This window comes from Acinonyx jubatus, chromosome C1 (assembly GCF_027475565.1).
Source record: "Acinonyx jubatus isolate Ajub_Pintada_27869175 chromosome C1, VMU_Ajub_asm_v1.0, whole genome shotgun sequence".
In the NCBI taxonomy this organism is placed as follows: Eukaryota; Metazoa; Chordata; class Mammalia; order Carnivora; family Felidae; genus Acinonyx; species Acinonyx jubatus.
The window spans coordinates 150,623,614-150,635,859 of NC_069381.1; the positions used below are offsets into that span (position 1 = coordinate 150,623,614).

At 36.8% G+C, this 12,246-nt stretch overlaps 1 long non-coding RNA gene across 2 annotated transcripts in view; it reads left to right on the forward strand.

The window, feature by feature from the left end:
* The window catches only part of LOC128314048 (uncharacterized), a 96,755-nt gene extending 84,734 nt beyond the window's left edge, over nt 1–12,021 (forward strand). For both annotated transcript variants that reach the window (XR_008295396.1, XR_008295397.1), the window contains exons 8-11: nt 6,103–6,151; nt 10,121–10,192; nt 10,847–10,968; nt 11,870–12,021. This is a non-coding gene — a long non-coding RNA (uncharacterized LOC128314048). The remainder of the gene's footprint in view (nt 1–6,102; nt 6,152–10,120; nt 10,193–10,846; nt 10,969–11,869) is intronic.
* Nucleotides 12,022–12,246: the final 225 nt, after the last annotated feature.

Below are 12,246 nucleotides of genomic sequence, written 5' to 3' on the forward strand. Positions count from 1 at the left end.
TTTTGTAGTGGCTTTATAAACATAACTACTGTGAATAATAAGAATCAACTGAGAGTGTGTGGGTGCACACATGTATATGTGTGTATGCACACAGTTGCTTATTTTTATTATTTGCAGTACTTATATATGTATATATGGAGACAGAGGCAGAGAGAGGGGAAAAGATATAGAATAAGAACACTATCTTATGTCTTGATCAAGGGTGTATTGTTTATCTGGAGGATGACTAAAGTGAATAAATAAAATTATGATCAGATGAACATGTGAAAGTTTAATTCAGAGTGAAAAAATATTCTGAAGTAATCACATAATGGAAAGAAGGAAAGAAAGAAAGAAAGAAAGAAAGAAAGAAAGAAAGAAAGAAAGGAAGGAAGGAAGGAAGGAAGGAAGGAAGGAAGGAAGGAAGGAAGGAAGGAAGGAAGGAAGAAAAAGAGGGAGTTTTGAGTATACCTATCTAACTTCTTCATTATGCAGATGGGGGACATGGGAATGGGCATAATGGTCAAAGGTAAGTCTCCGGAGCCTAATTCAAATCTCAGTTTTCACCCTCTTAATTTCTATGGATCTCATTTTATCACCTGTGAGATGGGGAGGATAATATGTATCATAGGCTTGTAGTAAGAATTAAATAAGATAAGAACTCAAAAACTGTAGAACAGTGTATGGCATATATTCAGGCATTCAATTAATAATGTGATTAGGAGTAAGTGGACCTCACTGGGAGAAACCAGTCTCCATATCCTCTTATCTCCTGCTTAGTGTTTTTCCATTGTACCATTCTAGGGTCATTGAGGCACCCATTGGACTGACTTGCTTCTAGATGCTATAAAAATGGTTGGCATGGAGAGGTTTGTATTCCCAAAATATGCTTTCATAGTGTAGAATATAGAGTCGAAGGAAAAGAAATGTGAGCAGGGAGTTAAGAGAAAGAGTAGTGTTGGTTTTCCTGCAAAAGAACATCATTTCCAAAGAACAGAATAAATCATGCTAGGTCTTATGCAGCCATTACTCAATCCTAGGTATTCATAAAATGATATCAACTTTGATTCCCCCTGTGAGAATAAAGCAAACTAGCGTAAGAAGGTAGAAGTTTGTTTATTTGTTTGTTTGTTTGTTTTAATAAAAGAAGAGAAAGAAATAACTGTATCCTAAATCCTCGGCTTCTTCATATAGAAAAGGGAATAATAATGTTTGCTTTATCAAATAATGTTAACATTCCTAGAAACTATTTATGACAGAATATCCCACCAAGGCTGGAGATAGAAGCCTATCCAACGTAAAGTAAGTTAGGATTTAGACAACTTATTTGATCTTATTTTTCAATACTACGGGAGCCATAGAATACAACAAAATTACAGTGTGTTACCTTTTATATCATACCTATGCATTGCTGCATAGAAATTCTGTTTGAGATGTTATTAATAATAATAGAAGAATCTATTACTTCATATGTCAGAGGGAACAATTCAGGATACAACTGCTATTTTAATATATTTATTCAATCCTTTTTATCAACATGAGTGACTGGTATGGAGCTGGTGAAAGAAATCTACAGATTTTTATAACTTTGCAGCGCGGATTAGACCAGATAACATTGAAGAGTACTTCAAAGAATGTTGCTTTCATTTTTTTCCCCTCTCTCTCTCTCAAAGGAATTCTGGCAAAAGTTCATATTTTCATCTAGAGAAACTTACCATTTAAAAAAATTCTCTTTAAACCCATTCAGTTAGCTGCCCACATTGGTATTAAATATAAACTGTTTCACACAACTCTTGCTAGAAGCAAACGTGCCTATAACTCTCCTTAAAGATTCATTGAAAAAATGTGACTTATTTCACATTATAAATCAAATAATGGTACGTTTTAGCCATTTTTATTGCTTTTGACATCAGTATATTATCACGAATGGAACATACTTATTCCTTCAGAAGTTGACTAACAAATAGTATTTGTCAGTGTTAATTTTTAAAAGTATTCCGCCAGATAAAATAGCGTTGTTGTTCTTGTTGCTGTTTTGTTTTTGTTTGTTAATTTCATAGTCATACAGAATGGGGCCTTTCATGAAAGGAGGCAGGACTATACTTCAATAAATCGCCCCAAGTGCACACTATTTATTATATATTTGAAGGTTCCATTGTAGCTAATGAACTCTGGGCCATAAAAATTCACCTCTTCGAATTTCAAAAATATTACAAATAGGTAAGGAGATGCTAGATAAATCATCAGATTTACTAAATCTAAATGTTTATTTTTATCCCTTTCTAGAGTTAAGAGGAAGCATTCCTCACCGTCAGAGTGTAGGGTTAATGTAGGAGAAGACCATTAAACTCCCATCATTCAAACACGATAACCGCCTCATGTGTCTACATGATGTTTCCAAGCTTTTTTTAAGCCATTTAAGCTTTTCAATTTACACTAAACATCCACCAAGAGATTTTTCTATTAAATTTAGTGCAATATTTTAAATGATCGGCAAAACTCAATTTTAAATAAATTCTAGAGTAAAAGTAATTTCTAAAGACATAACTTACATAATTTTCCGAATGCACCACTGGTTCTAAATAGTGGCTTTCAACTTTAAATCATTAAAAATCCCTTAGAATCCCCAGGCAGCTACACTTTGTATAAATCTAACGTAAATTTTAGGGACTTAATGTGTGCTAAAATGACAAAATAAGTTTCGTATACTTACATATTTCTGGTTGCCCAAAATGATTGAAAATAGCAAGTATTTCACAAAGTGTTATGTAAACATGTAAAGCACTAGGAAATTTTCAAATGAGTCTCAAAAATATTTCTGTTTCCTGATACCGTTTTTGATCTGCTAAGAATACCATTGGCCAGGAGAGTAGTAGGTGGCCTAGGGCATCCTGGGACCTGGGCGTCTGACCGGGAACTTGGGAGTTTCACCTGGAAAGAGCAGATGACAGTTGGGAATGACTGGCTGGCTCATCAGTGAAGACGGAAAGCTGAGGTAGAATACAAAGAATCTATTGATGGCTTTTGTCTGTGGCAGACAGAAGCCTAAGGGAAGGGTGACTGCTCGCTCCTAGTGTCACGGATGTCACATGATAGAAAGTTTTATGTTTGTTTCTGACATTAGGCAAACAAAAACCTTTTGAATGCTGAGGCTGGCTCTTGTTTTGAGCCTGCGAGCTGCTACTCATTCCTATTGATGAGTACTGATCTGATGGCAGCCCTTTCATTTTTACGGTATTAACTGTGTGGGGAATGTGGGTAGAAGGTCCGAGACAGGCCCACCGACCTCATCCCCACAGAGTTCACACAGCTTTTGGAGTTTTCTTTTTTGGGGTGGGGGGAGGGGGAGGAAACGGGGTGTCTCAGGAGCGTACCAATCTCTTTGCTTAAATGAACAATATGACTTAGGCCTTCTGAAACCAGTTTAGCAAAAGACCCTTTTTTCTTTTCCCTCTGGAGAAGGATATAACACTATCACCACGATTCAGCTTTGCTTGTCTGGGTCTGTGCAAATTGTGAGGGAAAGAGAGCTTTGAGGGAGCCCTTCCTGTTCCCTTTGGTCCCTGTGATCTGTACTCACTTGAGGTTCTGAGGTTCAAAATTCGATGACTTGGCAGGAAAAGATAAATTCATTTTTTAAAGGCCTGGTGAGGATTGTATTCTTGTTGAGGGAGTCATAGATTGGGAAAACTGAAGCCATTTTGAAAGCCCTTGATTATGGCCGACTTTTAAATATATACATTCACTTTGAATTAAAAGGATCCAGAGAAATGAGAATAATTTCTGCTTTCTGTGGCCAGACTTTGAAGTGGAGAAATGTAGGGCTAAAAGCAAATAGCATAACCTGTTTTAATCAAAAGGAGTCTAGCAAGAAACAATCAATTAAAGAACAGTCTGATTCTCTGCGACATCAATGTATGAAAATCTGTTAGACGCCAGATTGTGTCTCAAGACACATATGATGAACTGAACAAAATGACCTGCTAATAGCTTTTACGGGTAATAAATGCATCGTGTTATTGGTAATTCTGCAGATGGTAAATCAAGCTAATATCGAAGCTGAAACAAGCTACTTGTTAAATATAGTTCAAAATGATCTTCTCAAAAACTGTTATTCAAAAACTGGATTGCACAGAAAAGAAAGATGATTACTCCTTATACTTCTAAGCATCTTAAATGGATAAACATTCCCATTCTGCCATGGAGGCATTTTAATTTTTAAATTCTTTGGAGAGAGCACGCCTGACATAAATTTAAGCTGAGAAGCACTATGTTTATTTAGATCATGAGTAGGAACTAAAATGTAAAACCTGTGCTGAAATTGAGGTGTGACTTTACTGCATACAATGCACATTAGATGAGATTTCTAGTCGGCATTTGGAGCACCAACCTGGCAAATTTGAACATTTGAGTGCAATGCATATTAACAAGTTATAGAGGGATGGACATGCCTTTCATATTATTGACTCTCTCTTGAGGAGCTTCATTCGCCTAGAGAACACTTTAGCTTCAGTTTTGTTGTTGTTGTTGTTGTAAGATCTAAAGTAGATTGTAGCACAATTCTATGAAAAGAGGAGACAGGACAATGGTCCAAGAAATCACTATAACAAGAAAAAAAAAGTACTGTGACTGCCATGATAAACAAAGGGAAACTCAGTCTAATGAAAGGAAAAGTTAACTTTGTGGATGGTCAGGTCAGATCACTGAATCCCCAGATAGATCCTCCCTATCTTCGAACAGATTACTTATAACCTAAAATCATTTCGTTTGCCAGTCATGTTATGTTAACTTGATTATTTGTATTAACCTGGGAGAAGATCAGTGCTAAGTATGTATTCATTTTTAAAGGAATGTTATTTCAGATACACATGTGGAAAATTTGTACTAGGGTTTTTCTTTTTTTTAAGTTTATTTATTTATTTTGAGAGAGAGAGAGAGAGAAAAAGAGAGAGACAGGGCAAATGGGAGAGGAACAGAGAGAGAGAGAGAGAGAGAGAGAGAGAATCCCAAGCAGGCTCTGTACTGTCAGTATAGAGCCCAACGTGGGACTCGAACTCATGAACTATGAGATCATGACTTGAGCCAAAATCAAGAGTCAGGCGCTTAATCGACTGAGCCACCCAGGCGCCCCTAGGGTTGATTTTCAAGTAAGTGTAATTTAAGATGTATTTGTATTTTTTTTTTAGATCTATTTATATATTTTCATATATATGTATATACACACACACACACACACACACACAGACATAAGCATGCATGTACACAAATATCCAGATACATGTATACATATTAAAATTTTATGTTGTATTTTAGTTCTAGATTTACCTATAATATGGAACATCTTGAAGAAAATAAATTAAATTAATGCCTTAAATTTCCAGCTTTTTGACAGTAACAAAATGTTAACTATTTATCATTCTCTGTGATATGACTTTGAGGACAGTGACAGGGGCAGTGATCCTATCTTTTAGCAGTGAAAAAAAAGGGGGCGGGTAAAATATCACCTTGTTGGAGGAACAGATGTTTGCAATCCATTAACATCCATTTATTCACTGCAGAATCAGAAATGTATAATAAGACTAATCCTCAGCCAAATTGTGAAGCTCGGCCGCCACAATCAGCAGCCCTCCGAATTCCCCAAAGTTGTTCTTTCACAAAGATTCCTGATATCTTCCCTAGCTCCCCACCTGTGTCACCCGCATTTATTCGGTTTACTCGAGCACGCTAATAAAGGCATGAATGAGATAATATCTCTGCATTTTCTAAGATGTTTCCAGCGTAAAGTAACAGAAAATAAAACTGAAAGTGGCCCAATGAAGAAAGACGTTTCACATAACAGAACGTCCACAGATAGGTCAGCTCCAAAATTCATTGGTCATCAGAACACCAGGAACCTCTGATCTGTCTGTCTTGTGCTGTTCACCAAAACAATTTTAACGGTGAAGGCAAATTCGAAAGTATATTTATTTCTACATAGTTTTTATCTGGCTCTACAATTAAGAACTAATATTTTTTTTTCGTGACTAAATGGTATTCATTTCAGGAATGCAAGTTTCTTTTTCAATTTGTTTTTAGTTTTTATTATTGAACTATTGTTGACATACAATGTTATATTCGTTTCAGGTGTACAATGGAGTGTTAGATAATTCTATCATTACGCAGTGCTTGCCATGTAAGTGGAATTACCATCTGCCTACAATGTTATTACAGAATTATTGACAACTGACCCTGTGCTGTACTTGTCATCTCCATGACTTAGTTATTTTATACCTGGAGGATTTTACCTCTTAATCTCTTTCACCTATTTCACCCATCCTGCTACCCACCACAGTTTGTTCTCTGTATTTATGAGTCTGTTTTTGTTTGTTTTGTTTTGCTTTTTAGATTCCACAAATAAGTGAAATCATATGGTGTTTGTCTATCTCTGTCTGACTTATTGCACTCAGCATAATCACCTTTAGGTCCATCCATATTATCATAAATTGCAAGATCTCGTCCTTTTTTGTGGCTAAGTAATACTCCACAGTGTGTGTGTGTGTGTGTGTGTGTGTGTGTGTGTGCGCGTCTACCACATATTCTTTATCTATTCATCTATCAGTAGACACTTGGGCTGCTTCCATATCTTGGCTCTTACAAATAATGGTTCAATAAAGATAGGGTGCACATATCTTTCCAATTCAATGTTTTCATTTTGGGGGGTAAAAAACCAACACTGGAATTCCTCGATCATATGATAAAAGAAACCATATATTAATCAAATGTGAAAGGATGTAGTTCTTTCTCACTTTTCTTTGGTCTAAGTGTGTCTCACTGTCTGGAAATATTCTAAGGCAGAAGATTTGAATCAGCCACATAGTCTGTGAAGCTAAATAGTTATTCTATCTATTCTTGCTGTGTTCAGACAGGGTAGAGGTACTGACAGAGTTGGGGAATTGTGATGTGGGAGGCAACACCCAAAATTGGAGGAACTCTGACATTTCTCCCTACGACTATGTCTAGTAAAGAGTGTTTTGAAAGGGTAGTTCTGCAGTCAACTCTAACAAGAAAGGGAAAACCAAGACGTAGTGAGAATGTGGTTATGATACGGGGTTCTTGTTTCTTAGTAAGCTCAGGCACGTGTAAGTATTTGGCAGTCTTGGTTAGAAAAATGCACTAAATACATCACACAGTTTATGTGGATTCCTCACATGAGAAACCTACTTTCCTGGATCATGAGGCATCATCAAATACTACAGAATATAAAAGTCCTATGCCATCAAAAAAATTTCAAATAGCCAGTGCAATCTTAAGAATAAACAAGAAAGCTGGAGGCATCATACTTCCTGATTTCAAACTATATTACAGAGCTATCATAATCAAAACAGTATGGTATTGGCATAAAAGCAGATAGATAAATGCAATGGAATAAAGATCCCAGAAATAAGCCAATGCTTACATGGTCAATTAGTTTTCAGTAAGGGAATCAAGAATATATAGTAGAAAAAGGACTGTCTCTTCAGTAAATGGTGCTGGGAAAACTAGATATCCACATGCAAAAGAATAAAACTAGAACCCCATCTTGCAACATATACAAAAATCAAATCTAAATGGAATAAAGACTTGAATGTAAGACATAACCCATAAAACCCTTAGAAGAAAACCTGAGAAAAACTTCCTTGACATTGGTCTTGGCAATGATTATTTTGATCTGACACCAAAAGCAAAGGCACCAGAAAAAAAAAAAAATAAACAAGATGGACTATATCACACTAAAACCTTCTGTTCAGCAAAGGCAACCATCAACAAAATGAAAAGGCAACTTACAGAATTGGAGAAAATATTTGCAAACCTCATATCTGAGAAGGGTTAATATTGAAAATATACAAGAAAGACATATAATTCAATAGTAAAAAAACAAATAACTCAGTTTAAAATGGGCAAAGTAATTTTCCCAAGGAAAATATACAAATGGCCAACAGAGATTTTGGTGACTATGAAGTTGGGGAGATGCTGGCCAGGCCAAGGCTGATGGCATAGGATCTCATTGTCCTCCTGGTCTTTTACCCCTCCTCCAAACCCTTCAGTAAAATGGTCTGATCCAAACAAACAAACAAACAAACAAACAACCACGCAAATGACCAAAAGATACATGAGAAGTTTCTCAACTAATCATCATGGAAATGCAAAGCAAAACTACAAGGAGATACCACCTCATATTTGTTATGATGTCCACGATAAAAAAGCCAAGAGATAACAAATTCCTACAAGGATGTGGAGAAAAGGGAGCCCTTGTGCCCTTGCGCACTGTTATAGGAATGAAAATTGGTAGAGCCACTGTAAAAAACAGCATGGAAAGGCTCTTCAAGAAATTAAAACCAGAACTACCATGTGATCCAGCAATCTCACTTCTGGGTATATATCAAAAGGAAATGAAATCACTCTCTTAAAGGGACATCTGAACTCCCATGTTCATTGCAGCATTATTTTCAATAGCCAAGGTATGGAAACAACCTAAGTACCCATTGACAAATAGATGGGTAAAGGAAATGTGAGATACACCACACACACACATACACACACACACACACACACAGACACACGCACGCACTCACACATACAATAGAATATTATCCAGCCTTAAAAAAAGGAAACCTTGCCATTTGTGACAACATGGATGAAGCTAGAGGACAGTTAAATAAGACAGGAAGAGAAAGACAAATATTTTATGCTATCATTTATATGAGGAATCTGAAAAGCAAGCAAGAAACCAAGCAAGAGAAAGGCAAACTCAACTACAACAAAAAGAATGATGGTTGCCGGGGGCTGGTAGGGTGGAGGAAATGGGAAACAGCAGGTAAAAGGGTACAAACTTTTAGTTATAAGATGAACAAGGTCTGGGGATCTAATGTATCACATGATGATTATCATTGATAACAGTGTCTTGTATAATTGACATTTGATGAAAGATGAATTTCAATGTTCTCACACAAAACAGATAAATATGCGAGGTGATAGATGTGTTAATTAATTTGATAATGGAAATCTTTCACGTGTGCATGTATATCAAACCCTCACATTGTACACTTAAAGTTTATTTATTTAATTTTGAGAGAGAGAGAGAGAGAGAGTAGGGGGCAGGGGCAGAGAGAGAATCTCAAGCAGGTTTAGTGCTGTCACTGCAGAGACTGACGTGGGGCTCGATCCCACAAACCGTGAGATTGTGACCTCAGCCAAAATCAAGAGTCAGATGCTCAACCACCCGAGTCACCCCGGCACCCCACGTACCCTTTAAATATATTACAATTCTATTTGTCAATTTTACCTCAGTATAAAGCTGAAAAAAGCATACTCTAGAATAAACCGAACCTGGAGTGTCTACTGATCTCTCTTGACTAGCTCTGTCAAAAAATGTAGATACCCAACTAGTTATTCTTCTGATTGATAAAATAATGGAAATGTTTCTTTGTATTTGTGTCAACTGTTTACCTTGGTGTACCAGTTGACTGATAGAGCTCTGGCTTGTGGATAGTCACTCCTCCAGCCAGTCATAAAAGAAAGAATTATGCATCAATAGATGTTCTGTGTTGAAAAATTGTATCATCTAAAACACTTCTTTTAGACACATCAGGAAGATAAATAGAAATAAGTTGGAAAACATTAGTAAACTTTTAAGACAATAGCGTACTACTCTGAATCCACTGATAAGCCACTGGAGCACGTGTGCAGTCGACAGGTGAAGAAAAGTAAATATGATGAACGAAGAGAGAAAGGTTTGGTGTAGAGAGTTGCGTGAGCATGCTCTCCTTTTAAGACTTCGGTAAAAGCTTAATGGCCTTGACCTATGGCAATGCTTTAGCTCTTCTTTCCTCTCATCCCCTTTTCAGATCTCTGTACAATCCATGCTTTCTCTTCTATTTACATTTTCTAGTGCTGTGGCATGGAAAGGAATATTCTCCAAGGGCCAAAGACTGCAGTAGTTCACAGCAGACCCCGATTCTGCTTCCAGCTCTTCTATTCATCCTGGAGACACTATTCCAATTATGTTTCAGATTTCTCTTAAGAACACAATGGAGTTAAAATGTTTTCACAACCACCCTTCCATGTAAACTCAAATATCACAGTGCTATTGCTGTTTTTAGTAACAGTGCTAATAATTGTACAGGTGCTGCTGCTGTAGGAGGTGACGTGTCCTTACAGTGTGATTTGGTCAAAGTCAGAATTCAGCCTGAGATATGTACGTGGCTTTGCTTTTTTCAATAAGATTTTATTACTGACAAACAGAAGGACTTCATTATATACTGGTCTCATTTATAAGATAAACTCACATCATGGAGTCCAAGGGCTGTGTTACAGGGGAGGTATGTATTTATTTATTTATTTATTTTAGTAAATCATTCATCACTAGAGTAAAAGTAATTACGAGACATCTTACTAATCCTTCCAACCTTTATGAGACATTGTTTATGAGTTATTAGCAACGGACAATGAATAAATGAGCTTTTGACAAATAACATGAAAAACTTTCCAACTTGTGTCTCTTTCTTCTAACGTCTTGAGATTTTGCTGTCACTTACTGATGCGGAGGTAACCTATTTACACTGAATCAAACTTGTTGACATTTAAGTGTTAAAAAAAACCCACTATCTAAACAGTAAAAAGAATATAGGAATGACATTCACGGATATTTCCAGCTGTCAACAAGTCAGGTTTCTTACTAACTGTGAGCCCTTGAAGTAGTGTGCTCCTTGGATAGAGTGAGAAATACTGTTACTCCCGTTTGTTTTTTTTTTAAATCCCTATACTTGTCTGTACTAATTAGCAAAATATCATGAGTCTCTCTCTCTCTACTATTCCCATCTCTAATGTGCATGATTCTTCTTTTTAATAGTAGCGGAAACAACTGTTCATACACATGCTACACGGATGGACTAGGCGATCACTTACACAAAACCAAGGACACCGCCATCCCACACGAAAAAATTTAATTAAGGATCTATTTTTAGTAAGTAGGTAAGTAGTAGCACAAACTGCAAAATATTCCTGAATATAATCATGGAAAAAAAAGATTAAACAGGAGCCTCCCATTCCTTTTGTCTCCCTGAGGAAAATATAACTCCTCATGTGGGTATTGAATGAAGAAACCCTCACTGATGCCTCCGTGGGACTTCTACCCCTACGAGTGACCACTCTGTCACTGGGGAGAATGATATGGTTTCTGTATCCTTGCTTCTTTTCTAAGACGATATCAAAGCAGAAAAGGCAAAGTGCAGCAAAGGTGATACCACACCCCTCCTCCTTCTAAGTATGAACTTCACTGAGAAGGGAGCTCTTACCCATTTCATTACATTCTGGAAAGGGATGCAAATACTTGCTAAAAAGAAAATTGTATAATATGGTAATAAAGCATTTTTTTAAGTTTATTTTTAAGAGAGAGAGAGACAGCACCAGCGGTGCAGGGGCAGAGGGAGAGGGAGAGGGAGAGAGAAAATTCCAAGCAGACTCCACACTCAGCGCAGAGCTCTCAGCACAGAGCCCAATGGGCTCGATCCCACAAATTGTGAGATCATGACCTGAGCCAAAATCAAGTCAAGACGCTTAACCCGCTGAGCCAACCAGCCACCCCATCATGAAGTGTGTTAAGCTAACCAGCCCGATCTCTGTTTTAGCTCCACCAGTTAACTAACTGCATAATCTTGGCAAGTTACTTGATATTTTTGTGCCTCAGTTTTCTCATCTGTTAAATGAAGATTATAATAGCACCTACTCTATGGTTGTCGGGGGGATTAAATGTATCAATAGGTAAAGCGCTAAGAACAATGTCTGGTATATACTGATCTCTATTTGGCTCACTACTTCTGCCCTTTCTACTTTGTCTGGGCCTCACCCTTCTAACTACTCCAAATAATTTTAGAAGGGAGCAACTTCTGAAGTTTTTGAAGAAGTTAATCATTTGTATGGGTCACGTCTCATCACCCTGGAAACCTGAAAGAGATAAGTTTAAGAACAGTGATAAGATATATTGTTTTATGTTTTTATGTAGGATTTAACACCTTGAGTATATATATATATATATATATATATATATATGTCATCTCTTTTTTTTACTATCAGAGTATAAGTTACTTATAAGCATGTTGATACGTGCATGGTGCAATAAATTACTCTAAAACTTAGTAACTTAAAATGACAAATTTTTTTTTGTCATGTCCGAGGACAGAGCTTAGCTGGGTGCTTCTGGCTCAAGCTCTCTAATGAATCTACAGTCTGTTAGCCGAGCCTGTGGTCTGA